The 27,349-nt window shown below is 47.5% G+C and overlaps 1 long non-coding RNA gene across 1 annotated transcript; it reads right to left on the reverse strand.

The window, feature by feature from the left end:
- Nucleotides 1–10,096: 10,096 nt before the first annotated feature.
- Nucleotides 10,097–25,578, reverse strand: LOC140215223 (uncharacterized). The gene is made up of 3 exons (XR_011892162.1): nt 25,492–25,578; nt 25,376–25,425; nt 10,097–10,353 (listed from the first exon to the last, which is right to left on the reverse strand). It is a non-coding gene; the product is annotated as an uncharacterized lncRNA (long non-coding RNA).
- Between the last annotated feature and the right edge of the window lie 1,771 nt (nt 25,579–27,349).

Here is a 27,349-nt window from a genome sequence, read left to right on the forward strand (position 1 = left end):
ATAACTTCGGTCGGTCATTGAACTCGGCCTTTCGATCCGTACAAGGTACCAATACTTAACTTACTTTCCCGCTTGCAAGCAAGCCATCAAGCAAGCGGTCGTTTTCTGCCTGGCTTGTTGAGAATATTACTATGGCTGTTTCGAGCCAGCCCGAATATCAGCATGCCCAAAGCACACGCATTTCCCTTCGCACTGGCGGAGAAGAACACAGCAGTATCAGCGAAAACACCAGCCTCTCTCCCTCTCTCTCCCTCTCACATCGACACCGGGCGCTCTCAGACGGCGAGCGCGTGCGCACCGCCGGCGTCGCGAGTCGTGTGCCTGGGCTGTCTATGTTTGCACGCATTAGTGCTTGGCGTGTTTTCGCACTGCCGTTTCCGGGGCTCCTATTAAGGCCAAACATAGCTGCGGAGAGAGAGAGAGTGGAAGCAGAGGGAAGCGGTGAGAAAAATAAGGAGAGAGAAGTGCTCTGCGCCAGCACAGGGTGACGGGAGGTAGCGGCATGCTCGGCAAGGCTTCCAAAGCGCATGACGCGGGGGAGAGGTCAGGTAAGGAGCTCGCTAGAAAAAGGCGGCTGCAAACCTTTACGCAACCGCACAATCGCTCCGCGATGCACTTAAGACCGTGGGCGCGCGCCCCGGGTGCGAGGAGAAGCCGAGTTTGGGAGGGGCCGCGCGTGACGTCACTGAGTTGTACCCGTCGCTCGAACCAATGGTGGAGACGCTAGCGAAGTATTGCCCTCATCGCCCCCCCTCCCCCCCGCACACACAGATTCCCTTTCCCTCATTCGCTCCAGCTCTCACCGTCTCCTCTTCTTGCAGCGACCGGAACAGCCGACGTCGCTATCGACCTCGCGGGGTCAGCGACACCTGGCCGAAGCAAAATAGTGCGGCTCATCTCGCTACGCACGCACGGAAAGCAAAAAAAAAAAAAAAAAAAAAAAAACTAAAAAAATGAAAATAATGGAGCGGGGCTCTACACGCGACGGCGGCCCGGGATCTGCGCAACGCCTGGTGCGTTCCCGCTCCCCCTTCGACCTGCCTTCCCTGAAATTCTTTCTGCGCGATCTTGTGTGCATTTCCGCTTTGAAGCAATATACAGCTATAGGGCGGTGAAAAACAAACAAACAAATGAATAGCGGTAAACATGCCAGCGCCAGGGGCGCTTGTGACTCCTCGGTGAACAGTTGCGCGCAAATAAGTATGACCACGGGGCTCACAATCACGCAGTTTTGGATCGCGGGCAATGCAAGAACAAGAGCTCGATGACCCCCGACGCGAGGTGCATTGCATTGTGCGAACTACCATGAGAGCGAAACTTCTGCGCAGGCGGTGCTGGGGGTCTCCCGTGTGCACGCACGCGTGCCAGCGGCCAAGTGGGAGAACTAATGAGCGAGCCAGAACACGCGCGTTCGTGTGCGGGTCGATGAGAATTATTCTTGACGCGAGGCTACTGCGGCCGCATGCACTCGTTGAGGCTGCTCTGCTCTAGCACGCCGCCGCCTGAGCGCGTGCGACCCGCAGAAGCTGCTCTTTCGCGCCTTTATTAGCGCGACCCCCGGAAATGGTTGCGCCAGATTTACTATCCGGAACGGTGGTTTGCTTGGCGGGTTGGAAATGCATCCTTGACTTAGGTAGCATGGACGGAGGGAAAGAAGACACAGCGCAGACTATCAACTGACGATTTAATGAAAACAAAATAATAATAAAAGGAAACCCAGACACACATATATATAGACGCGCTGAAAAACACACGTGATCCCAAGAAAAAGTTGGAAAAACGTTTTAGTTCCTACGTCCCTCAGTAGTGCGCGTCCAGGTTGTGGTAGTAGTGGGCGTCCAGGTCCAGTCGCTCAGTAGTGGGCGTCCAGGCGTCCAGGTAAACTCAGCGTCATTATGCTGTATGACGTCATTATCTGCAGCAAGGTTTCCACTTCGTGTGTCTGCTGATGCGCCCACAAAGCTTCGCGATTCACGGATGGTATAAGTATATGGCATGGGGATACAATAATAATAACTATAGTCACCATACCATATAAAACATGCAGGTGCATCATCACCAATTACACACCTATCGCATGGAGGACTCCTACTCACATTAACGTCGCCATTCATCTCCAGAGGGTGGACGCGCCGCCAATATTTTTCTCCACGGGAACGCAGTGAATAGTTGCACAACGCACAGGCGGCAAATTTGAGTTTGTGTGATTCTTGTAAGCAAGATTTTAGGTGCTGCAGGTAACGCAAGTTTGACCACCCCGCATGACAAATGTTCAATACATTTGGAAAAACAAGGTTGGGAAGCCAATGACAAATAGTACGCAGTACGTACAGACGCTAACATTATGCAGAGTTGCAGAAGGCTGCGGATTGTGGTGTCTGCTTCCATTTTATCGATGTAGTCGTTATGGCATTCGAAATATTGGCGACAAATACAATATGTCGCCTGCTTTTCCACAACATTAATTTGGTGTATGAATGGAGTTTCATTATAGGGGATATGAACCCTTACAGATGTTTAGCAGTTTGCTTCCCCACGTGAGGCAGTCATTTGTAATTAAAAAAAGATCAAAAGGAAATATGACTGTTCCCGCATAATCTGAGACAGAAACAGCAGAAATCAGTTTCCTAGCATTCACAGACGCTACAAAGTATACAAAGGGAAGGCCTTTCCGCATTGTGCATGTGCGAAACACAGCAACTTACATCAACGAAAGTTTCGCTTATACCCGATTCACACATACGAGAGGAGGGACTCCCCTCCCCGCTGCCTCACCCTCCCTCAAGTTAATCAGGGCGTAAATGACTTCGTTTCCTTCAAAATAATCTCAATGAAACCGATAGACTTGTCAGTGGCGTAGCTAGTTCGTCTGGCACCCGGGGCCCATAGGTCTTCTGTTACGCCCCCCCCCCCCCTTATGTAGTCGAGGAAGGCGAGGATATCGACAATTTCCGGGTTTCAGCACCAGTACAGCCGCCTTGGATACCGCGCACGTTCCCCAGGTCCCCCTCTCCTTCGCTTTCCTTCCCAGAGATCGCGAATGCAGCAAATATACACGCTGTTTTTCCTGCGCCAAATAACACACGGTGCTGCACTGATAACGTGTGATAAGCCCCATGTGCACATCTTCTGTCAGACTGTAAGGCTTGGCAGCCAATACAAATGCGGCATCGTGGAAAACATGACTCACGTCACAAGTAACAAAAGATATCTTTATAATAAAGCTTTAATTACCAATTCTAGCGGCAATATTGCATTTGCAAAATTGAAGCCCGACATTCATATCTTGCCCAACAACAACTTCACAAAAATCGTCATAGGTACTATGGCACGCAGTATTTTGTCTGTGGGTAGCCCTGAACGAAAACGAAAATTAAATTGTTCGTCAGTGACGCTGATCTCGCCACCCTATTAGAAAACGCTGCCTGCCTCCCCGCTGCGCGGGCGCCAATGCTATGACAATTACGAGTTCTCTTCATTCTGACCAATAAAGCCTTGTTTTCATTTGCTGCTATACGTACAAACGTGATTATCCGAGCTGCGGTACCACCGCAAGATTGGGAACAGAATAGAGCACGCTTCGCGTCGATTCTTGGCGTCACCATAAAAAAAGAAAGAAAAGGCCGCGATGAAGCCCGTGCCAGCGAAAGCTTGCACTACTGTTGGTCTGCACTCGCAATGGAGAGGATTAAGGGATCAACGTCACTGGTGCACCATTTCATATTTCTTTCGCTGCTGCCATATACTGGGCGCCGCCCGCAGTGCCAAAGTACTGTAGGTTGTAGCACCCAAAACGATTTTGTTTAAGAAGTTTTTGTTGAGTTCATAATACGATTTGAGTCCTCAATTCTCGAATTGAAGTGCTTCCTCTAAGTACTAATTACGGGATTATTAAGGATATGGTTATTACTTATCTGCCATATTTTTCGCGCTACCGAGTTCCTAGTAATCACAAAAAGACATAACTTCATAGAATCTCGATCGGGAAATATCCTTACAAAATTCACCTTTCTTTTTTTTTTAATAAAATTCTGTGCAGCTGATACAGACACTGTACTTGTGACATGAAGTCACATAACAACAACAGTTTTCTGAAACTTTCGAGGGTAAGAAGGAAAGCGTGAAACATAACGACAGGTTTCGCAGCGGCTTCTCGGAGCGAGCGGGAGACGGGAAGTAAAAGCGAGCCGGACATCGCGGCTGGCCCGCGACTACAGCCTGTCGAGTCATACGCCGCCAAACTCTTCGGCCGAACCGAGTCTGAAGACGATCCAGAGAATCCCATTCGCGGCTTTTGACGGCCCCACTTATGCAACGTCGCTCTCAACGAACGCTTCGCCGTAAACGCGAGCGCCGGGCGAAGCTGGTTGAACGCCCTCTTGCTACTGTCTTTGTTCGTCTTCGCTGCGCGTTCTGAACGGAAGAGGGACCGAAGAGTCCCAACGCCTTACAACGCCTCACTGTATGTTTCGCGACTCCTGCTCCCAGCATGAACGCACAGCACGAGCGCACCCCACATGAAACGTTCCGCTAAGGCGAGTGGTTTAGCGACCATTTCGCGAATTAAATTTGTTAGCCCGCACATTTGTGCAATTATTTCGTGGGGTGTTGATAGAGCTGCAGTCGACAATTCTGCGGCGCAATGCATCGGGTGCCTGAGCTCGGGCTACTGGATACCGGAGCATTCTTTGCAATTTGCGCCCAGTCAAGCCGGCGGAAAGAGGGGTGCATACAGGCTTAAATGACACCCCCCCCCGCCCCCCACTGGCCCCTTGCACCCGGGGCCCACGGCCCCCCGGCCCCCCCTGTTGCTACGCCACTGCACTTGTCCAATATTTTCTCACATTGTTCGAAGCAACTCTGGAGCTCCTCAAGCTTAGAATGACCGACACCCAATTTTTGTTGTACCCATTTTTTTTTTTTTTTAGTGCAATGGAAACTTACCGGTCACAGTGTCGAATCTTGAAGTGGGGACAAGAAAAACGCCGCAGAAGATTAGTTATCAGAACTTTTCGATCTGCAGACGCGATGGTGATCATAAAGTAGCAAGCTAGAAATATGCCGGGAACAGTGGTAGGTGATCGAGCGCGATAGCGATTGCACGGCGGCATTGGTGGGAAGCGGCAGGGCATGCCAGTAGCGTTATTTATGCAGTGACGGCACCCATTTACAGCACAGTTAGTCGATGCCATTTTGAATCTCACAGGGAGGCCACAGAACACGCGGTATACTCGCTCGAAAAGTTTAATTAAATATGGGGCTTTACGTACCAAAACCACGATAGGATTATAAGGCACGCCGTAGTAGGGGACTCCGGAAATTCGGACCACCTAGGGTTCTTTAACGTGCACCTAAATCTAAGCACATGGGTGCTTTCGCATTTTGCCCCCATCGAAATGCGGCCGCCGTGGCCGGGATTCGATCCCACGACCTCGTGCTTAGCAGGCCAACACCATAGCCACTAAGCAACCACGGCGGGTGCTCGCAAAGTCGCGCCCGTACAAAAGCACTCACGTGCGCGCGCCGCCTTGCAATGAGGGACGCCAAGACACCGCAGCCGTTCCACTCGTCGCCGCGGAGGCAGCGCTGCTTGTTATCGTGAATATTTTTTTTGTTATCTCTTAATACGCGTAGAATAAAGCGCAAGCGTCTATATGATATAAAGACTGCTGTTCTCTCTCTTTCTTTTTTAATTCTGGGGTTTTACGTGCCAAAACCACGATCAGATTATGAGACACGCCGTTGGGGGGTATTGGGGGAACTCCAGAATAATTTCGACCACCTGGGGTTCTTTAACGCGCAACCAATGCACGGTACATGGGCTGTTGAATGACGGCAGCCCAACGTTTATACGAGGCGTGAATTATGGCAGGTGTCTTGACCTATCTTTCGTCTCCACCTCTTTCATAAGATGTGTTAAATGGTTTTCGGATATCGAGACACACGGAAGTGATCACATTCCCACGTACCTTGTCATCAAAGGGATGTCCAGGTCCTTCCCACGGAACACCATTCGATTAATTGACTGGACTAATTTTACTTCCACCATGGAAGATGCTTGTCGAGAGGGCTTGTCCTCTGGATTAGAGGAAACAATCAAGTCTGCAATACTAGACGCCACGCGCACGGTCATGGTTTCGTCGAAGCACACGGAACTTGATATAGAGTTGGAGCGACTTCGTGCGCTCCGTCGTCGTGCGGAGCGGCGTTAACGGCGTACAAAATCCGTCGAAGACCTTAGGACAGCCAGACGACTACAAAGGAAAATTCAACGTCGCATGAATAGGTTGGCATCTCGACGTTGGACAATGTTTTGCCAGTCACTAGACCCCCGAAAGCCACTTTCCCACATCTGGAGAACCATACGTGGTCTGCGTTCACTCCCTGAACAACGCTTCCCATTCAAAGCGCTGGCGCTCTTCCAGAGGCGACTGGATGCTGATGTTGCCGAAGTCTTTTGTGCAAGGATCGCTGGCCAAGCAACCGGTCCAGGCTTTCCAGCCCCCAGTCACATCCCTGTTTCACGTGACTGCAGCATTAATCTTCCTTTCATAATGGAGGAACTAGAAGCGGCTCTTGCTCTATGCAGGCGTTCTTCATCCCCGGGACCAGATGGAATATCCTACCGCGCCTTGAACAACCTGAGTGATGGCGCACGGAGAGAACTGTTACATCTATACAACGTATCATGGCAAGATGGCATCGTACCCGAAGAATGGAAGACAAGCCGCTTGGTCCCTCTCCTGAAGCAAGGCAAGTCCCCACTTGAACTCACCTCATACCGCCCAATAGCGCTGGCTAGCTGTGTAGGAAAGATAATGGAAAAGATGATCCTTGCCCACTTGGAGTGGTACCTGGAACACTACAACCTGTTACCAAATTGCCTGGCTGGTTTTTGCCGAGATCGCTCATCGGTAGACAGTGTTGTTGATCTCGCTACGTATGTCCAGCATCAAAAGTCACGCAAAAGATTATCTGCAGCTTTGTTCTTGGATGTCAAGGTGGCATACGATAACGTATCTCACGAGGCTATCCTCGATGCTCTTGAGATGGTTGGCCTAGGCAGTCGAGTTTTCCAATGGACTTCTCATTACCTTTTTATGAGCTTTTTCTTTGTGTGTACCGGCGATGATAAGACCACACGACACTACAACTACCGAGGTGTTCCTCAAGGTGGTGTACTAAACCCTACCCTATTTAACCCCACACTCATTGGTCTCGTTGATCATCTGCCAGCAGCGATCAAGATATCAATGTACGCAGACGACATATGTATATAGACTTCAGGTGTGACACGTACTCAGATACGTGCAAGACTTCAAAAAGCTGCTACTCTGACAGCTATATACCTCCGCAACCAAGGTCTTGAAATTTCGTCAGACAAATGTGCACTGATGGCATTCACTCGCAAACCAATGGCACCCTACGCCATCTCAATAAATGGCCAGATAATTTCTTACGAGAAGACTCACAGATTTCTTGGAATAATCATTGATAGAGATCTCTCATGGAGCCCACACGTGACCTACTTGAAACAGCGTCTGACAGGAATTTCCCAGCTTTTCAAGTTTCTGGGCGGAAAGACTTGGGGAATGTCAGTGCATGCAATGTTGGAATTGTACAGGGCTCTTTTTATGGGCTTCTTGAGATACAGTTTGCCCGTACTGACCAACACTTGCCAGACAAATCTTCGTGCTCTACAGGCTATTCAAGCTCGGGCTCTCAGGGTTTGTCTTGGTTTGCCAAAATGCACATCGACAGTAGCGACTATTGCAATCGCCCGGGACCAACCCATACAAACACACATTGCGGCGGAAGTGTTCAGAGTGCACATTAGGCACGTTGCCTGTGCCCGTTCCCACCATCTGGCAACACTACCGTCAGAAAGGCCGCAGGCATCATTTTGTACCACGATTTCGGATTATTACACCTGCCTTCCATCAGGCTTCACCACCGCAACTAAGCCTTCGATTCCTCCATGGTGTTTGGCTCGACCTGCAGTGCACCTCACCATACCAGGAATCAGGAAAAAATCTGAGCTGTCATCACCTGCTCTTAAACAACTAACTCTGCTCCTTTTGCACGAGAGGTACGCCGACCACGTACATATTTATACTGATGGATCAGCAACTTTCCAGTGTTCCTCTGGAGCCGTGGTTTTCCCAGCGAAAGCCACCACCATTAGTTTCAAGACATGTCACCCAACGACACCGATGGCTGCGGAACTTGCAGCTCTTCGGGCTGCACTTCGTCTCGTCAGCCAAGAACAACCTCGAAGATGGTTAATATTCAGTGACTCGAAGGCAGCACTGCAGTCTTTGCTATCAGCCCTGCGGCGTGGACCACACGAACAACTGGTATACGAGATTAGAGAACTAATCCACACCTTGACTGAGAAAGGACACCACGTGACATTTCAGTGGCTGCCAAGTCAATGCGGCGTCATAGGAAACGAACACGCCGATAACGCTGCTCCATCGGCTCTTCAAAGCGACGAAGAGGAGCCGATACCATTATTAATGACAGATGCCGCAAGAAAACTTAGAATGCTCAGCCGAGATATCACGTTCTCTTTGTGGAATGCAGGAAGTTTTCAAAACAACCGGCTGCACAACCTAGACTCTTCTCTACGCCTTTGCATTCCAGCTGGACTCTGCCGTCGCGAAGCTACCCTGCTTTGTCGAATATGGCTAGGGGTGTCGTTCACCAAGTCTTTTGCTTTCCAAATCGGAAGGGCCGACGACGCCTCCTTTGATAACTGTGGTAACGAGGAGACTCTTCAGCACATTCTCCGTGACTGTCCTCGCTATAATTTACAGAGACGATCGCTCGCAAACGCGATAGGGCGCTTTGACCGAAGACATCTAACAGAGGAGGTTATATTAAAATGCCGCCATCACAAGCCATCGCAGCAGAGGGCGACGAGGGCACTGTTGCAGTATTTAAGGGCTACAGAATTGGACAAGCGCCTGTAGCATGAACAGATGTTCATAGTGCTGCAAGTGCTACTGTGCTGTGCGGTGAGAGTGTGCGGCGACAGTGACCAACTGCTGTGATTGTATGTCTGTGCTCCTTTCTTTCTTTATCTCTACTTTGTTATCACTTTACCTACCCCTCTCCTCTTTCCCCAGCGTAGGGTAGCAAACCGGATCTTCCCCTCTGGTTAACCTCCCTGCCATTCCCCTTTCCTCTTTCTCTCTCTCTTAATGAATTAATCAACTTCCGAAATTTTATAATTCGATGAAAAGTTTCAATGAGAAAATTGTAGAGCAACATGAAAAACTCCCGATACAGCTTTCTGTTGCTCGATGCATGATACATAAGTTTTTTTTTGTGAGCGTGAACGAAGCCCGCAAATACACGCAAAGTGCCTCGAGCAAAGGAAAGTAGGCGACTGAAAAGACGGACATCCGAACGTCACGATTAATAGACGCACATTGGCGCGTCTATTAATGGTGACGTTATTTGAAATTATTAGAAAAAAAAAGAAATGTTGATATGTTCGTATCAATACACACTGTGAGTGCATCAGTTGTTCATTCAAATAGGACAGTTATAAATACAATGTGGACTGGAATCACTCGACCCTTTTTATTTGTTCGCAACTGAAAATCATACTTAAACGTTCTATTTTGTTATAATGTCTGAAATTTCGCTTAATAACTAACACCATTGAACTTGCGAGACAATCAATGGAAAATCTGTGAGCACCTCTACTCGGCTGCGTGCACTGGCGTAACCAGGGGGTGGCACATCGGGCACGTGGCTTTCCCCCTCCCTTTCGAAATTTCTGTGGTAGCTAGTACGCAGCCGGTCCAGCTGCTCCTCGTAGCTTCTATTAGTGTGAGCTCGATCCCTAGCTGCTACTCCAGTTGTGCTAAGTTTAGTTACCAGTACATTATACAAAACTGTTGGATCGAAAGTGGTAGCAAGATGAATGGACAGGACGCCAACGTAGCATCCTGAGTCGACGGCACGCTTGATGTAATCAGTAAAAACATAACGTCACGTCCGTTGAAAAAGCTACACGGAAATCAAACATCATTAAATACTTCATTAGACATTTCTCAATACATTTCTTTATAATTTCGCTGTATCATGACAAAATTGCAATAGGCCGCTAGTTTAAGAAATTCCTGTCATTTATCTTCTTGTTTGTTTATTTATTTTGAAAACTGGAACAACCTTGATCCTTCTCAACTGAGAAAGAAAGCTGCCCATCTTAAGATGAGTTTGTTTTTGTAAGCGAGTGGTATGGAAATGAGGCGAACAGGTTGTATAGTCGTATATGAGAAAGTCCGGCAACACTTGTTATCTTCAGCTCATGGATGATTTATACGACTTCATCGGAGCCTGCAGGAAAGAAGTAAAATGGTTTAAGACTTCTGACAGATATTTACTCAAGTGCTTTATCATATGTAGTATTGTAATACCTGCATATTAAGCACTGATTGATAGATATCTGCATTACGTGTCACGTCGGTCGCTGTTCCCCCCAAAAGTTAGAATAAATGAAGTTATACTGCCTCGTATACTGAATAAGGCTGTTCTCTGTAAGAGTGGTTGATTCTACACAAATACAACAAACCTATTAGTGAAATTAACTGAACCACTCAGCACCTATATGACGAGTAAAAACTAGATGCTCTATGTCAGATAAAACGTACGCTAACAGGGATTTAAAACGGTACTTAAGACAATAAACAGGCAAAACTGGACATTATTACACAATGTGCGAAATGTGCAACGAACTTGCACTGAAATATGTATACCCCACAAAAAACGCGTGCGTCTTGTACACGTGTAAAGAAAAAAAAAAGAAATATAACAAGAAGGACGGAATTCTTAGTCTCGTTGTGAGAAGGGTACAAACCGCTGAAGGAAGCCGTTGATATACTCTGCGGGTACAATCAAATTAAATCACAAATCAATATTATATGTTTTCGAAGAGGTGGGTGATTGCACAGCGTAAAACAGGCACTCCTCGAGTGCGCAGCTGCTCGCCGTGAGAAATGACCGAAGGTGGCAAAATGCCTATTAGTGGAGCCGCTAACTAAAAGGGGGCAACTTAAATGAATTTGGATGCGCAGTGGCGCATTACCGTCGAATCCTCCACTTTAAATGACAAATCGTCCATGCAGTTCCGCAGTAATGGGCCGAAAGCCGACAATGAACATAGTTGATAAATAATCAATGTAGAAATGATTAAATTATAGGAGAACACTCGTAAGAAAACAACCACCATCTTTATTTGTCCAATCACGTAAGTAATGACAATGTTTCAGCGACACCGTCGTTGCTTTAGACCGGTCAAAACTGCAGTAACAGCCTTTGGAGCCGCATACGTTTAAGCGAAACTGCGGTGAAGACAGGAAAAAAACAAGTCATTTTTCAGTTAGGCAAGCTGAAGATGGGCATCTTTAGTGATATACGTCCAAAACAGACGCTTGTGTTCGCCATAAAAGCGGTGTCATGGCTGTTTACCCCAAAATTTCGTATATAGGGACGTATGATGCCCGCGGGCGACTACGTGGATGGGCTGATATGTTGAAGCGAACTCAAATTTCAAAAGATATTTAGAAACAGAAAAGAAGATGAGGAGGAGGAAGAAGATTCCTTAGCTCCTTATCAGTCTTAGACTTCACGTTCGTAGCGCATGCGTGGCATTTTTACGCCAATCCTAACCTAAAAGAAGTAGTTACTATTGCAAACCCAATCGATGCTAATCTCTTCTTTTGTATTTTTATTTCATTGAAAAAACACAGTTGTAATGGATAGATTGAACGTATTCCGGGACTCCCGTATGACGTTGATTTGTATTCTCAGCATCGACGGGTTTCGAGTTTATTGCCCTCCGAGGGCGCCATTGATTATATTCACCAATAATTGACCAAGCGGTGCGTGTTATTCCGCGACCAAAAGGCGACCCTACAATGTCTTTTGGCAGGTACTCGTCGCTGGACTTGTGAACAAACAACTCCTGTCTGAAATAAGAGAGAGAGAGAGATAGATAGATAGAGAGAGAGAGAGAGAGAGAGAGAGAGAGAGAGAGAGAGAGAGAGAGAGAGAGAGAGAGAGAGAGAGAGATAGATAGATAGATAGATAGATAGATAGATAGATAGATAGATAGATAGAGAGAGAGAGAGTACAGAAGAAGGCAGGGAGGTTAACCAGAGGTAGTTTTGGTTGGCTACCCTGCACGGGGGGAAGGGTCAAGGGGGATAAAAAGAGAAAGAGAGTGGAAGGGGGAGATAGAGAGAAAGTGAGACGAGCACTGACAAAGCGCGTACACTAGAGCAGTAGTGGGCGGCGTTCTTAAAGTCTATCGTTAAGCCCCGTAGACCGCAGAAACCTTAATAACGCGACTAAGGTCTTCAACGTGGATGTTCTTTCAGAGCACTGACCTAAAGCTTTCAGTTCTGATAGTGGATGGTTGTCCAACTGGTCCAGTACTCTGCACATCACTTGTCTCTGAGCACTGTATCGCGGGCAGACACAGATAATATGTGCGAGCGTCTCGTCGATATTACATGTGTCGCACGTGGGGCTGTTGGCCATTCCAATGAGGGAAGCATATGAGTTCGTAAAGGCAACGCCTAGCCACAGACGGTAGAGCATGGTCTGTTCACGTCGTCGTAACCCAGGTGGGAGGTTCATCCGTATGTCCGGAGACAACGAACGCAACCGACACATGGTGAAAACATTTGAGTCCCACAGGGGCAAAGTATACACTCACGGGGCATCAATCGCAGCTCAGCCGCAGCGTCTGTTCGCGAAAGCGGAATGAAGACTCGTTGACCACTTTCATGTGCAGATCGGGCGGCTTCGTCGGCGTGGTCATTCCCGCTGATGTTACAATGTCCTGGAAGCCACTGAAAGATTATGTTGTGTCCCTTGTTATGGCTTTGATGATATATGTGCCGAATTTCTGAGGCCAGTTGTTCATTGGGTCCGTGGCGCATTGGGCTTCGTATGCACTGAAGGGCTGCCTTGGAGTCACTAAAGACTGTCCATTATTGCGGTGGCTTCTGCTTAATGAAATCAAGTGCAGCACGGAGCGCCGCGAGTTCTGCACCTGTCGATGTAGTCACACATGAAGTTCTTAATTTGATTTCTTCAGATTTTGCGGGGAGGAAGACTGCAGCAGCAGAGCTGTTGAGTTTCACTGAACCATCTGTGTAGACATGTTGGCGGAATCTGTGCTCGTTGTGAATGTGTTCCAAAGTTGCTTATTTCAAAGACTGCAAAGGCTCCGGCTTTGTTTCTGATGCCTGGAATTGACTGCACTTGCGGCCGGTGCAGACACCACAACGGGTCAGATAATCGTGTAGCAAGCGTAAATTGCGATGGCAAGTAGGACTGATGTCTTACAATACTTTTGGCAAAAGTTGAATGGGGCCTTGTTGCTGGCAGGCAAGCAAGATGGTGGGAGGGAATCCGAGTCAGGTGTCGGATGTGTGCTCTCAGGACATCTGTATCGATGTAGACTGTCAAAGGAACGTCTCTGGCAATGGCCAATGTCGCAATCAATGATGTAGTTTTTGGGAGACCGAGACAAGTTCTGAGTGCTTGTGCTTGCACACTCTGGAGTTTGCGGATATTTGTAATGCAGGTATTTCCTAGTACAGGTAAGCTGTACCGCAGGAAGCCCAAAAACAGTGCTTTATACAGTTGCAACATTGATGGTACTGTTGCGCTCCAGGACTTCCCACCGAGGAACGCAAGAAGGTCCACAATGGCGGCCAAACGCTTTGCCATGTACAAGACGTGAGGGCTCCAAGACAAGTCTTTATCAATTATCCCGCCAAGAAATCGGTGCGTTCGTCTATATCGTAAATATGGGTATTAATCCGCAAAGCATACGGGGCCATCGCTTTGCGGGTAAAAGCAACGAGTGCACATTTCTCATCTGAAAGCTACAGGCCTTGCCTTCTTAGATATGTTGACACAGCCGTTGAAGCTTTCTGAAGTCGCGCGCGGAGTTGTACACGTGTCACTCCTGAAGCCCATATGCAAATGTCGTCTGCGTATACGGAGAGCTGAACGGTTTGCTTTAACGTATCCGCGAGACCAATGAGCACCAGGTTGAAAAGGGCAGGGCTGAGTACTCTGCCTTGCTGTACACCACGACTGGTATAGCTAGATGGCGTTGGTCCGTCTTCAGTCAAAATAAAGAAAGATTTTCGATTCAAATAGTTGAGTATCCAGCGATCCAGTCACGAGTATCCAGTCAGGTCACACCGTATGTATATGATAACTTTGCTAATGTCATTACAAGTCGATGACACATAAGGTTCATAGCCTGAGATCCGGACGGGTTTCTGTAGGTTGGGTTCACAGACGACAATAACGGAAAATCGATTGGTCAAAACGTAATGGCGAAAATCACCAATACGGGATTTCAGTCCACGGACATTCCATTTCATAACAGACGCCTGCTTGACTTGCCTGAGGAAAGGCTGACGCGGTAGAGCCATTGTGCTTGCTACTCGAGGCTCGCAAGAACCGGATCCAGGCCGTCCAGCACTTGTAGTGCACCTCGAGCGTGTGGCGTCTGCATGTCATTTATCAACACGCGAATGACTTTCATTAGAGATTTGATTATGGCGATGACTCGCTTGTCTTGACCTCGCACGTGATATGTGCCGTCATTGGTGCGTCGGTAGGCCACCGTCGATCTTTGTTGTGCTGGAGGACATAATGTCGGAAGTGCAGGCCACTCGCTTTCTGTAGACGTATTCACTGCGTCACCACGCACCGTGTTGTTAGTGTGGGTGAGCGCCTTGGGAACACCAGCTGCAGGAAGTAGCGTTTGTCTCACGACGGTATCAGTATTTCTAGTAGAGGAAGATCGCCTGCGGTGACGGTGGACACGACGCCGTCGCACTTTGGCGGCGGCCTCTCTGTGCGTTGAGTTGTCTCTCACCATTTGTTTTAGGACTTTCAGCTCTGTCTTGTGTCCGGGGCAGTCTTTCGACAATGCTTCATGGGGACCAGAGCAGTTGGCACACTTGAAATCAGTCACACGGCAAGCATCAGCGCTGTGCTGCTCCGAGCATTTTGGGCACACGGTCGAATTTTCGCATATGCCGCTGACATGCCCGATCTTCAAACAATTACGGCACTGAAGAGGTCTTGGAACGAACGGTCGCACTGGATGACGAAAGAATCCAACTTTCACGTGTGACGGCAAGCTACCTTCTTTGAAGGTTATCCTCACACAACGTGATTCTCCTAGGCGACGGATTTCAATATTAGTTGTGTCTGCTGTGGCGGGTTTGACCAAAATAGGCAGATCGTTGTCGTTGATTGACTCATCGACATCATAAATCACACCTGATGTAGTATCGCTGTCCTGTGGTATTATGGTGCGAACATTTATCTTGCCCAGCATTTTGACTGTACTCAAGATATCCAATGCTGCTCTGTTCTTGACATCAACTGCGAGAATGTTCTTACGGGTGTTAATTATCATATCAGTAATCTCATTCGGAACAAGAGCCTCCAGTGTGACAGATATGGCTTGCCTGTTTAGCCGATTCAGGTCGTCGGTCGGCGTCTCGGGCAAGAAGAGGATGGTATGAGCCGCGTCATTGGTCTTTGCCGCCGCCGTCGTCCTTGTTGAAGACGAGGAAGCAGTGAAGATTCTCCTCTTTCCTTTTTGCCTTACAACTGTCAAGTAATCCCCGTCATCCGATAGATCTTCTTCTGAAGCAGAGTAGTATAGCAGGGTGTCCTCGCTGCCTGTGTCGCTCATGAGGTGATTGCGCTTCCTCGGAGCGCTTGACGTTGTGACGTCTGGCTGCTCCGGACGTCTAGCTGACTCCGCTTCCATCGCCGAAGGTCTCGGGAGCGGTGCCTCCAGGAAACACGCAAGCATACTCGTAAAATGAGAGCAGTGGAAAAACGGAGTTCTGCACAAGAGCCACTTCTTCGTCGTCTCGTCAAATACGAGAAACGTATCGCGATGTGTTCACGAAAGGACACAACAACGTGTTTCAGCGGCTGCCGGTTCATTGGGGTATCTCCGGCAACGATCTTGCCGACGAATCTGCTAGAAAAGCACATGAAAGAACAAACCTTGTTTTTATATATTTATCGATGACTGGCGCAGCACAGCGCCTATAAGCACGCAAGTACATGATTTGACATTGCAGAAACACACCTGACTTCATTCAGCATCGGTTGCCTTCATTCGACCCTTCTGTGCTACTGCGTCTTTACCTGGTCTTCCCCGAAGTGAGGAAACCTTGCTGTGTCGCTCGCGCTTGGGCGTTGCATTCACCAATGCGTACTAATCCTTGATTGGAGTGGTCGATAGCGCCCAGTGCAATGCGCATGGTGTTGAGGAGGCGAGCACCATCTGCGCTACAGCCTGTCATTTGAAAAATGAAAGGCTTGACCTTTGTATCGCTCTAAAGCAGCTAGAAGACCTTTCTCGATGAACAAGATGTTGGGACCATGGCCTCGCATATCACAGCTGCAGAAGAGCGCAAAAGCCCCGCTGCAATTTTTGAAGGCTACCGGACTGAGAGACTGTCTGTGACACAGAACAGAGAACTGAAACTGCGTCAGTGACATCAACAATGAGCTTTATCTCTTTCTCTAAACTTTTTCCTCTCGTCTTCTGCTTCCCCGGTGCAGGATAGCTAACCGGAATCAGTCCTGGTTAATCTCCCTGCTTTTCATCTATGCTTATCTCTCTCACTCCCTTTATAATTTATCAAGCACCAAGGTGCCCGACCTTGTCATGTAGCCGAGATTGTTGCTGTTTTGTTAGCATCCGGCAAAATAGTCCAATGTTCGATGAAAACTCCGGCAAAATAAGTTGCTATCAACGTTACATTCGCGCTTCTTACTTTGTTTTACTTAATTAAAGTCACCCAAAAGAACACATACATGCCAGGTATCATTCGCGAGATCTGTAAAAAGAGAACTATTATATACTTCTGCGCTTGTCAGCACGTTCCAAGCCATTTTAACGCTCTGTAACAAGGCATGTATCGACATCTCTGTACCTGCCATTCATATCAACGAGATCCTCGTGCTTGAAGAAGGCGAGCGTGTTAATAGCGTTGTAATGGTGTTTGTCGAACAAAGAGTTGATCCGATTGAGAAGCACGCTGCCGACAAGCTGAAGTCACGGAGCCCAGTTCGCGCAACATCTTGAATGGCGTATGAATGCCCCGTTTTTGCGAAACGCGTTCGTTTACGCACCGCCCACCGGTCACCGAGCGTACAAGGAAAGGCGGGGTTGGGGGGTTGTATTAACGCGTCCTTTGTGGTTTCTCCCACGATAAAGAAGGTGTCCTGGCGCTTCGTCTTTCTTGCGGGACTCGCCGAGGGAGCGGACTCGGGCGGTCCCGTCCGCGCGGGCCTCGGCGAGCGTTCGGCGCGCAGCCAGGCATCGCCATCCCCCCGGTGCCGCTTTTTTCGCATTCAGCTGTCAGCCGCGAAGTGCACGATCCCGCTTTCGACGCGCGGGCGAGAGGAGCGCATTGTTTGCGTACGGAGTAAACAGCGCTCGCGGCAGCCGTTCGTCTGCCTGAGGCGCGGCAAGCGAGGGAGGGTCTGCCGGCCGAACGAAGCGCACATCGGGCTAATTGGGCGAGTAATTTGTGAAAGGGACGCGGCTCGCGTGCGCCAGTCGGGCGCATGCATAATTGCGTCACTGGGCGGACAACCTTGACCGCGTTGTCTCGTCCGCCGGCTTCTCCTGCAGTTCGTTTTCCAGCGAGGCGCTGGCAGCCGTCGGCTCGCGCGGCCGATCTGTCGCTGCGCCGCCGCCGCCGTGGCGCGCTGCTTTGAGCGTGGAAAAATAAAGAGAGAGGGGGAGGGCGGGACGAGGACGGGTTGGCCTCTCCTTGCCTCGTCTTACACTAGGCACCGAACTGTCGTAAGCGGTGCGCTCAGCGAGAGCGCGATGCAGTGTTACGCGAGTGCACGCCAAGCGCTGTTATGAGCCGATATTCGCACGGCGTCGGCAGCTTCGTTGCAGTGAGGAGTTATTACGGAACAATGCAGTGCCGTGCAATATTGTTGCGAAGGGTGCCGATACATCGGCTGCACTGCGTTTGATCCCGGGCTACGCTGTTCGCGAGTAAAGTGTCCGCTCTGGTGTATAGCATACTTGTTTGGGGTCACAAGGGCGTCTTATTCACACAAGACGTACGTCGGATCACAAGAGGTCGCGTTGATAAGAATTGGCCGAAAATATTGGTTTCAAGAAGCTGAGGAGGGAGTGAAGGAAGCTCATCGAAAAGTGTAACCTCTCGTAAAAAGTGTGGTAGGGGATGACGATACTTTTTGACAGAAGATTCCACATGTTGCACATTATACCGACAGTGTTATATATCTAGCAATGAGACTAAAGACGACGTCACGATGCCTGACTGGACATTTATGCGCATGTGTATTGCACACACCATCGAAAAACGGTTGACAAAAATACGAATGAAATAATTGTGTACCACACATATTAGGGCCTAAAACAGGCTATTCATTTGAAGGCACAGGGCGTAGGAGAATGCACCAGTCAGGAAGACAGAGAGAGAGAGAGAGAGAGAGAGAGAGGGTGGGTGGGATGGAAAGGGAGGTTTTATTTAGGGCGACACTTATCCGTGATGGAGAACCAGGATTGAAACTGGTGTATAAACTGAAAGAACAACGATAACTAATAAGGCAGGCGTACGACAACAAAATACTATTACCCCATAACATACATATATTGTTTTGGCCGCAGATACTTTGTCAAGAAATTCCCGACTAGCGTTAACAAAATTATGATATTTGATAATAAACTGTTTGCATTCCATATGTTCCAGTCTTTGTATCGACAAGAGTTTCCTGCGCCATTTTGTAGGAACACTTCGGGTGACTGCAAGCATATAGAGATGTTGCATCCCATAGAATGCATTTGTATATTCATATTGCTATAAGAATACAGGTGTCAAAAACAGATAAAACACTGTAATTATAGAAAAACGGTCATGTGTGTTCATGTCGACCGAGATTTTTTCATAAACCGATACGTTTGGTTTGGTTGTAAGTTCTGTGCGCTGTCCATTATCGCAGTGTAACTGGAAACAATTATGAAAGTAGCTTTTGATGAACTTGAGTGCACAACGGCAGACGCGTACTGAGGAAGTTCAGCAAGACAGAATCGCATGTTTGATGGAATCGAATCATACGTTCTTCCATCTTTTCAAGATTCTCTTCTCCTGTTTTACCTTCCTATATCCGAATTGATACTCAGTACTAACTATGGGCTTTTTAAAATGAAATTGCGGAACTTCTTATCGATAACATTTTCTGCGATTATGGAATGAAAAAAAAGAAGGTAGAACAGGCAGGAGTGACACCGGACAATGTTTACTAAATACACCCATATTTGATAAAGGCGCTTCCACGGACGATATTTCACGGAGTGTATGAGGGAAGCACTCACGCCCACGCACATATTATTGATTGACTCAAACGTCTTTATCCGTTGCTTTCATTAAGAATCAAGCGACTCAGTTGTAGCGTTATCTGCTGCAAGGTTGATAAGTACAGTTCTATTAGGTTGGCGTCATTTAGGGAACTTATATGTTGGGGGGGGGGGGGGGGATCAGCATTTGAGTGCTTGGCAACCTTTGTGCTTCACTGTGGAGGCGTTCCTTTTAGCCCGCGGTCGGTCAGTTTTGTGGCTATAGTGCAGCCGCGTGAGATGATAGATAACGAAACCAGCGAGCGTCGCTCGCGCTGATAACAAGGTCGGAGTAGTTACTGATCGTACACCAATCGGATTTACAATTTGTGCGCTTAGATTTCGGCGCCAGAAGTGATTTGTCTCTAATAGCAGAGCAATGACGGCGCGTAACGTACTGTAAGAGACGGGCCGGCGATGAGGCGACTACTTTAATGCTGAGAGAGCTGTTTGCATTGCACTGAGAATGTTCGTGGGAATATTGGTCGACAGAGAGAAAGAGAGAGAGAGAGTACGTTTATTGAATAAATGAGGACGTCGGCCCGAGGCTTCCTCTTCTTCTTACTACCAGGGCGACGTCAGTGAGAGGATCTTCAGTACAGGTTCCCTGTTCGATTTAGCTAGGAACACTGGACTGAAGATACCTCTCAACGACATCGTCATTATAGCCTACGGGCGAACAACCTCACGGTACTTACGAATAGTCCGTTTGAACCCGCACGCTCGAGCGTACCGGTTAGCCCGCGTCTATTTACGCATTTGGTGAAGAGCGCCACACAAGAAAGCAGCTTTAATAAGAAGAAAATAGCCATCCTGTACGTTTTTTTTTCGTTGTTGTTCTTCTCTCATGTCGTGGTCGCCATACCAAGTTCTTCAGCTAGCGATAACGCTCTTTAATTTGAATATTTCAGGGAGGCCATGGCTGCCATGGTAAGTACAACTGACTTATCGTCCTTCTCAATGGAAGAAAATAAAAATAAAAACACGGTAAATTGAAAATTACGCTGAGAATCACACTTATGCGCGTGCGCTCGACACTGGGAACGACGACAACAGGCGTGTTAAGTTTGTCGTGCACGCGCGCGAGTTTGCTTTTTCTTTGTTTGTTTCTTTGCGTGCGCGCAGAGGTTCCCCAAGTTCGTATTTCTCAGCAGACAGCCAACAATTATTTCTTAATTTTCCAGCGCGTCACCAAGATAGCAACTGCAGAGCTATAGTTCAAGCGAAGTTCCACGTTTCCTAGAATTCGGTATATTCTTTACAGTGTTGTGTAGTTTTCCACACACACACTTAAGGATAACACACACAGCAGATCAGTTTGCGCTGCTGTTTAAGTTTCGTTTCCTCGTGGCATTCTAACTAGATTTGTCTGCGACCAAAACTTCCTTAAAAATAAAATTATGGAGTTTTACGTGCCAAAACGACTTTCTGATTATGAGGTACGCCGTAATGGAGGACTCCGGAAATTTCGACCACCTGGGGTTATTTAACGTGCACCTAAATCTAAGTACACGGGTGTTTGCGCATTTCGCCCCCATCGAAATGCGGCCGCCGTGGCCGGGATTCGACCCCGTGACCTCGTGCTCAGCAGCCTAACACCACAGCCACTGAGCAACCGCGGCGGGTAAAACTTGCTTACTTACAGAGCTGGAGCTATAGTCAATTGATCGACTCGTGCGAGCAGTCGCGGAGCGGTGGGTCTTTTGAAATTTCTTGTTTGTTTCTTGGGTAGGCAGGGGATGAGAGGTAGGCAGGAGAGGTGTGGGGTAAAAGACTGCGAAGTTTCGGCTTATGCAAAACAAATAGCAACTGAAGGGAATGATTTCGTTTTAGTGGTACAAAAAATGACTTTATTGTTTTAAGTTAACTGGTTTCTTGAATTACCTGAATTCCTTATGCATATTTATTTTATAAGCATGTGAAAATGGAAATCACTTTTACCACCAGACACGAACCAAATGCGATGATTTCTTGCATCATTTGCGAACCACAGAAAGCTGGAGCTTTAATGAAATAGTACAAAAAGTCCGTACATTCCAGTAAAGTCTTTGACGCGGCATAGGGTAGAAAACCGGACGCTTGTCTGGTTGATCTCCTGACCTTTCCTATCTTGGCTTTCTCTCTGTCTGACGCGGCTCCGACAATAACACAAGCCAATTTATGTTAAACAACTACTGGAGAAGCGAACATTTATAGCAGTCATTTCTATTATGTGAGTTTTAAGGCATGATTCTTTGCACTTATCGTAGGCACTGGGTTACCTCAATGTGAAATTAATTTTAGAGCCTTCACACGACGTGCGAAGAAGTGGTCAACAGAGGTCAAACAAGGTGCGTCGCTGGAGCGACGTTTCTTGTTCGACCACTGTTAACCATTTCAAGTCTTCATATCCTTTGAGGGTCTGTTTTGCTTGAACTTACAAGGAAAAAAGTGAGTACGCCACTACCTTGCCAATGCAATCACTGTCTCACATAGGACGAGTAAACAGGAACGTTTCGATGGGTGTTTTAAGGGTAATACCGACCACTGATTAGAACATGAATGTCGGTGCGTTGTCTTTTTGTCTTCCTTGTTTTTCGTGATCGCGCAAAAGTAAAAAAAGGAAAAAAAAAAATAAATTATTTCAAGTGACAAGCGACGAAGACGCCTTTTTTCGGTTTATTTATTTATTTATTCATTTATTTATTTATTTATTCATTCATTCATTCATTTACTTAGATAATGGGAAGGGCGTGCGCGAGGGAGGGGGGGATGGTTCTGCCCACTTTCATACGAACCACTTTACAGACACCATCGTCAGCTCACCACATAACCGTCGCATGATCAAACGCTTTTTGGGTGTCGCAGTCGCTGCGCGATCTCTCTCGTGAAGCAGGGCTCCGAAGTCTGTCAGTGCTTCCGTTTGTTCCCAGTATCGGTTGCACTCGCGGCGTTACTCGCATTCCTTTACCCTTTAGCCTCCTTTGCCTTTACACGAGTAAAAGCGAGAAGGGCGCATCCTGTCGTTTTCACGACCTCAATAACCACATATTCAACAAGATCCTGCTCCCGTTGTGCTATCCAGATTCCGGAATCCCGTCTTACGTGTTCCGTTTAAGTGTTTGCATGACTGCTCGGAGTGGCGGTGGTCACCCACCCGCTCGCGTGCCCCTCCTCGCGTGAGCACAAAGAGAGCTCCCACAAGCTGTGAGAGACATCGCGAGGGGACCGCGCGGTGGGTGGCCCCCTTGACAACGGCGGCGTCGTCAAAGCGAGGACGTCGTCGGCGTGGGTTCGGCGGACCCCTCTCACCCCCCCCCCGTTCGGGTCGCGGCCCGGAGCCCGGGACGTAAGCGCGTTGCGCCAGCAGCCAGCGCCGCGTATCTGGGCCGTGCGACCTTGGCGGGAGTCGGTGGCCGCTTTCTGGGTCTCCGGGTTGCCGCAGCCTTGGCCACGCTGCGGCGAGCGCTCCACTTCGCCCGCGGGCGCCCCGCTGCAGCAGCATGGGGCACGCCTGCGTCGGCCGCCTATTTCGGCAGCCCGGGTCCCGCGCCGCAGACGCCCGAAGGAGATGAGAGAGAGACCCTTTCTCGTGGCAGTTCACTTGTTACGCGCGAAGTCCGCTCTCGCTAAGACAAACGTGTAATTACTTCTCCACGCTGACATAACTCGGGACCCGGACACTTGGTTGCTAAATACAGTACCCTATGAAAAAAAAAAAAGGAAAAGTTGCAGAGGTCCACATTAGGCAAAGCCTTAAATACCAGCTTAAGCAGCGGTTGTTAGCGAGACGGTAACGCTGATGATGACTACCAATGATGGTAGGACGATGTCAATTTCTATAGGACGGCACGATGCCTTACACATCGCTGAACCGGGATCGAATCTTACGTGGCGATAGGGTTTTGTTTTGCGATGACTTCGCCTCCAGATGATCAACGGTGCCCAAACAAGGTAAGCCTCACTCAGGAGCCCTAGTTTGGACGAGTCTCTTTGTCTAAACGTTGTCTCCAGGCTGAGAAAGTTTTCCTTGTTTGGCCACCGTTGATTACTGAGCTTCAATCTTCCTGTGAACCTCTGTTTTAGTTGGATTGCTTCTGCCAAGGGCGTCGGTGATAGACATGACATGATGGTGATGGTGATGGTGATACCTCGAAAAGACCTTACGAAAGCTTTCTCAACTTCTCTTGACAATTGTCGCCGCCGTAAAAGAAGAAGTTTCAGGTTCGAAGTTTATTGATTACTATTAGAATATTAAACTACAGGGAAAGGGGCCTCAGAACGAAAGCCACGAAAAGTGGCTTGAAATTAGTAGCTTGAAAGTTGAAAAAACCACAATTTTGCGCTGACAGACTGAGACTGTTTTTCTGTGTTTCATAAACGTGCGGCTAACTTAATGCACAAAAATATCCTTACCGTGCTTATGGTCAAGGAGCCGGCAAAAGAAAAAAGAAGACGCTTTGGCAAAGAAGCTTTACTAAACTATGGTACCACAGTGTCCCCTCATAGGCGCATGAAGCCGTCACATAATTCGTCCATTAGAACCGTCCCAGACCTATTTTGTTAGGTCTATCTTGCTTGGCTTGTAGTTTACATAACCCTGAGGTGCACCTAATGCAATCCTGCCCAACTGGAGAGATGAGGGAAGCATACCGCATAAGTAAGAACCCGGGCCGAGATGTGCGTGTCGGCCCTCCTTGTCAGTGCTTGACAAAGAAATGTCTTTTGTAGATGCCAACGAGGCACAACACTCACGTCTTATTCGTTTGTTTTTACTGTATCTTCTTGTCGAAACTGCTCATCATGCTTTCATGCCTTCGAGAGGAAACTGCCGTGCGTCCACTGAAAAACTTGTGCGCAATACATGTATGTATCTAGTGTTACTTACTTTTGTTTCTTGCAAAATAAACTTTAATTTATTAGTCGGCGCTCGTGTCCTCTGATCTTCTCTCCGTATACTTTTTGTATCAATTTAAACATCTAAGTTTCGCAGTTAAGACAAGTTTGTCCTGGTCCCGTGATGGGACATCGGGGCGCTCTCTCTGCCATGCGAGTTAACCGGGAGGCTAGCAGATGGCAGTGCAACGCCGAAATAATCGAACGATTTAAACTCAGGCACATTGAATGGGCAAATCAAAAGGGACCTCTATATGCAATTTCGTACTACTTTTGAGGAAATTTCCCTTTAAGAATAAATAAAATATATACGGCTTAGTAAATCAGGCCTATACATAATTATGATATTTGCTTACACTTTGAAAACACAGAAAAGTTCGCGTAAGGCTGACACGGTGTCATTGATATATACTATAAACTCGATCAAGATAGTATACCCATGTATGCGTTCCCTAAATGTGTCCTTTAATGGAAATGAATTTCATTCAAGCCTTCAAATCGTCTTAAACGAGAGCTATCACCAGTGTACGCGTATTTACGCGAGATCTTCGAGGATGTCTGCAGCTGACACTGAAGTCTCGCGCCGGGAGACCTTGTCTTTAGCCTTAAGGTACAGCCGGTTGCGCAAACACAATAGGGGTAGAATGACAGACAATAATTTCAAAATTATATTCTCATTTTGCTGTGAAAAAAATACAATTAATCGAGTTTCTGAATAGCGCGCACAAACGACGTAGCCAGGAGTGTCAGTGTGGAATCACGAATTTCAATAACTTTACAGCTGTTCCGGACGTTTCTTATATCGAAAAAGTTATCAAAAACGTTTTTAGAAAAAACAACAACAATACTTTACGGACAATTAAGATCCAGGAACAGTTTGGTGCAATCTATATATATACACAAGCACGACTAAGAAACAGTCGGTAACCACGATTGTTAGGTTAAGTGTTTACACTTCATTGACAAACAGTTCATTAGACCCCGATTAGGCACCATAGGATGCAGGCATTTCAAGATGGTGTCGCCACCCACCTTCCGCCTTGGCGTCCGCCATGATGTGCATCGTTGAGGCAATCGCCACACTGCGTGGAGCAGCAACATCATTTAAGTCAGAATAAAGAAAGATGTAATGTTGTGAGCAGACTTACACTGCACCCACTTACGCGCATCGCCATTCGGTGTTCGGCGTCATCCTCAGGTACATTGATGATTATCGTCGTAGGCGTCGGTCGCCGGATTCTGTGGCGTAAAATAAATAAATACCCGTATTTGAACACCGTTGCGTGAGTAGTGAACAACACTGGTAAATCACGATATGAAACCGTGTTCTTCCGCGTATTCATAGGTGACGACGATTTTAGCTGTAGATATAGTAGACGCCTGCCAACCGTCAAAGCGAACACACCTTTAGCGAAGGCAGACGGCTAATGACACTGTCTTTATGAACAAAACACCTTTGTCAATTCGATTCGTTGAAATCAGGAAGATGGGGTCTGGGAAATCATTGGCATAACCTATAGCGAAACATAAAAGCGAGCGCTCGCCTACTTGTTTATGGAAAAAACAAACAAACAAAAAACGTATAGGAACGTTTAAACTTACGATTAGCGCTATTGTGCATATATTATAGACAAAGTGAAGCTTGGTGTAAGCACTATGGAGGTCTTATCGCGTCTAAGTATCGCAATATTCGCCTAAATCAATTTTTTGAGTTTCACTAATAATTTCCTATATATGAGATATAAGCGCGTGTGCGTCCAATGTGCCTTCTTTTGTCCTCGTGTTTCTATGCACTCAACCACCGTTAGCAGAGAAATACCACCACGTGTGTGAAAAACTGAACACAATATGTGTAAAGCTAGCTCGAGTACGATGATACACAGACATGTAATAACTAGCCAAAGACGTTTTCGCATGCTATATCTTTTAATAAACGCTTTAGATGGCGACTTTGTTTATGTGGCAACATTCATAGAACATATCTTGGCAACGCATTGTTTAGTGACAGCAGTAACACTACAAACAAACAAACAAACAAACAAACAAACAAACAAACAAACAAACAAACAAACAAACAAACATTATAATGGAACAAAAGCAAAACAACGTTCAGCCCACAGATATTTTTGCCAGTAGTAGTACAAGCTCTAAAAGAAAGAAGTATTACCGTCATGTGCGGAGGGCACAATACGCCCAGTTGGGCTAGCCTACTGCAAGTACAGCTTGTCTTTAGCTTTCTGTTTTTGTTTACATTTGTGCTTCTGATACAGTGGCGAATATGAGACAGCATAGTCTGTCGTCAAGGGCGTTGAATCACGTATAGTACCAGTCAGTAGGCATCGAATGAGGGTTTGAATCAGTACTGGGAGTGACTTATGCACGGAGCTACAGTGATTAGGAAGCAGAAGCACACTATCTTTAAGGTTGGGGTCAAGTCACGATGTGAAAAAAAAAAAAAAAAACAAGGCACAAGAAAAGCACGACAGAACGCGTGTGAGTAGTAAACTTAAGGGCGCGGAGCCTCTTTCATGTAAGGCACGTCCTCATTCCAGACGCCGCGCACATATATAGGTTCGTGGCACGAATACTACGTTCTATAAAACGCAGTATTCGTGCGATGAAGTTTAAGTAATGAAAAGTGCAGCCCCGTATACCCGAAAACAATGTTTGTAAACAACATTGTTTGTAAACAATGTTTGTAAACAACAGAGGAGGAAGACGACGAAGTGATCCTATTGCTGAGTGTTGTTCTCCGTCACCAGTATTTTGTGGTAATTCTCACTTTCTTCTGGGGAACACTGTTCCCTGCTCGACGGGAATGGAAGTGGAGCCACCCGCACTCCCACCTGATGTAGCGGCGCCCGCGTCGGCAGCCTCAAGGAAGCGGAACAGCCTCTCGAGCGACAGCGAGGCTACCCTGATAGACTCGACCGAGAGCGACGACAGCTCCGACGACGACTACGTGACTGTCCTGAGTCAGAAAGCAAAGCGGCGGATGCTTAGGGC

The sequence above is a fragment of the Dermacentor andersoni genome, chromosome 1, assembly GCF_023375885.2.
Source record: "Dermacentor andersoni chromosome 1, qqDerAnde1_hic_scaffold, whole genome shotgun sequence".
Lineage (NCBI taxonomy): Eukaryota > Metazoa > Arthropoda > Arachnida > Ixodida > Ixodidae > Dermacentor > Dermacentor andersoni.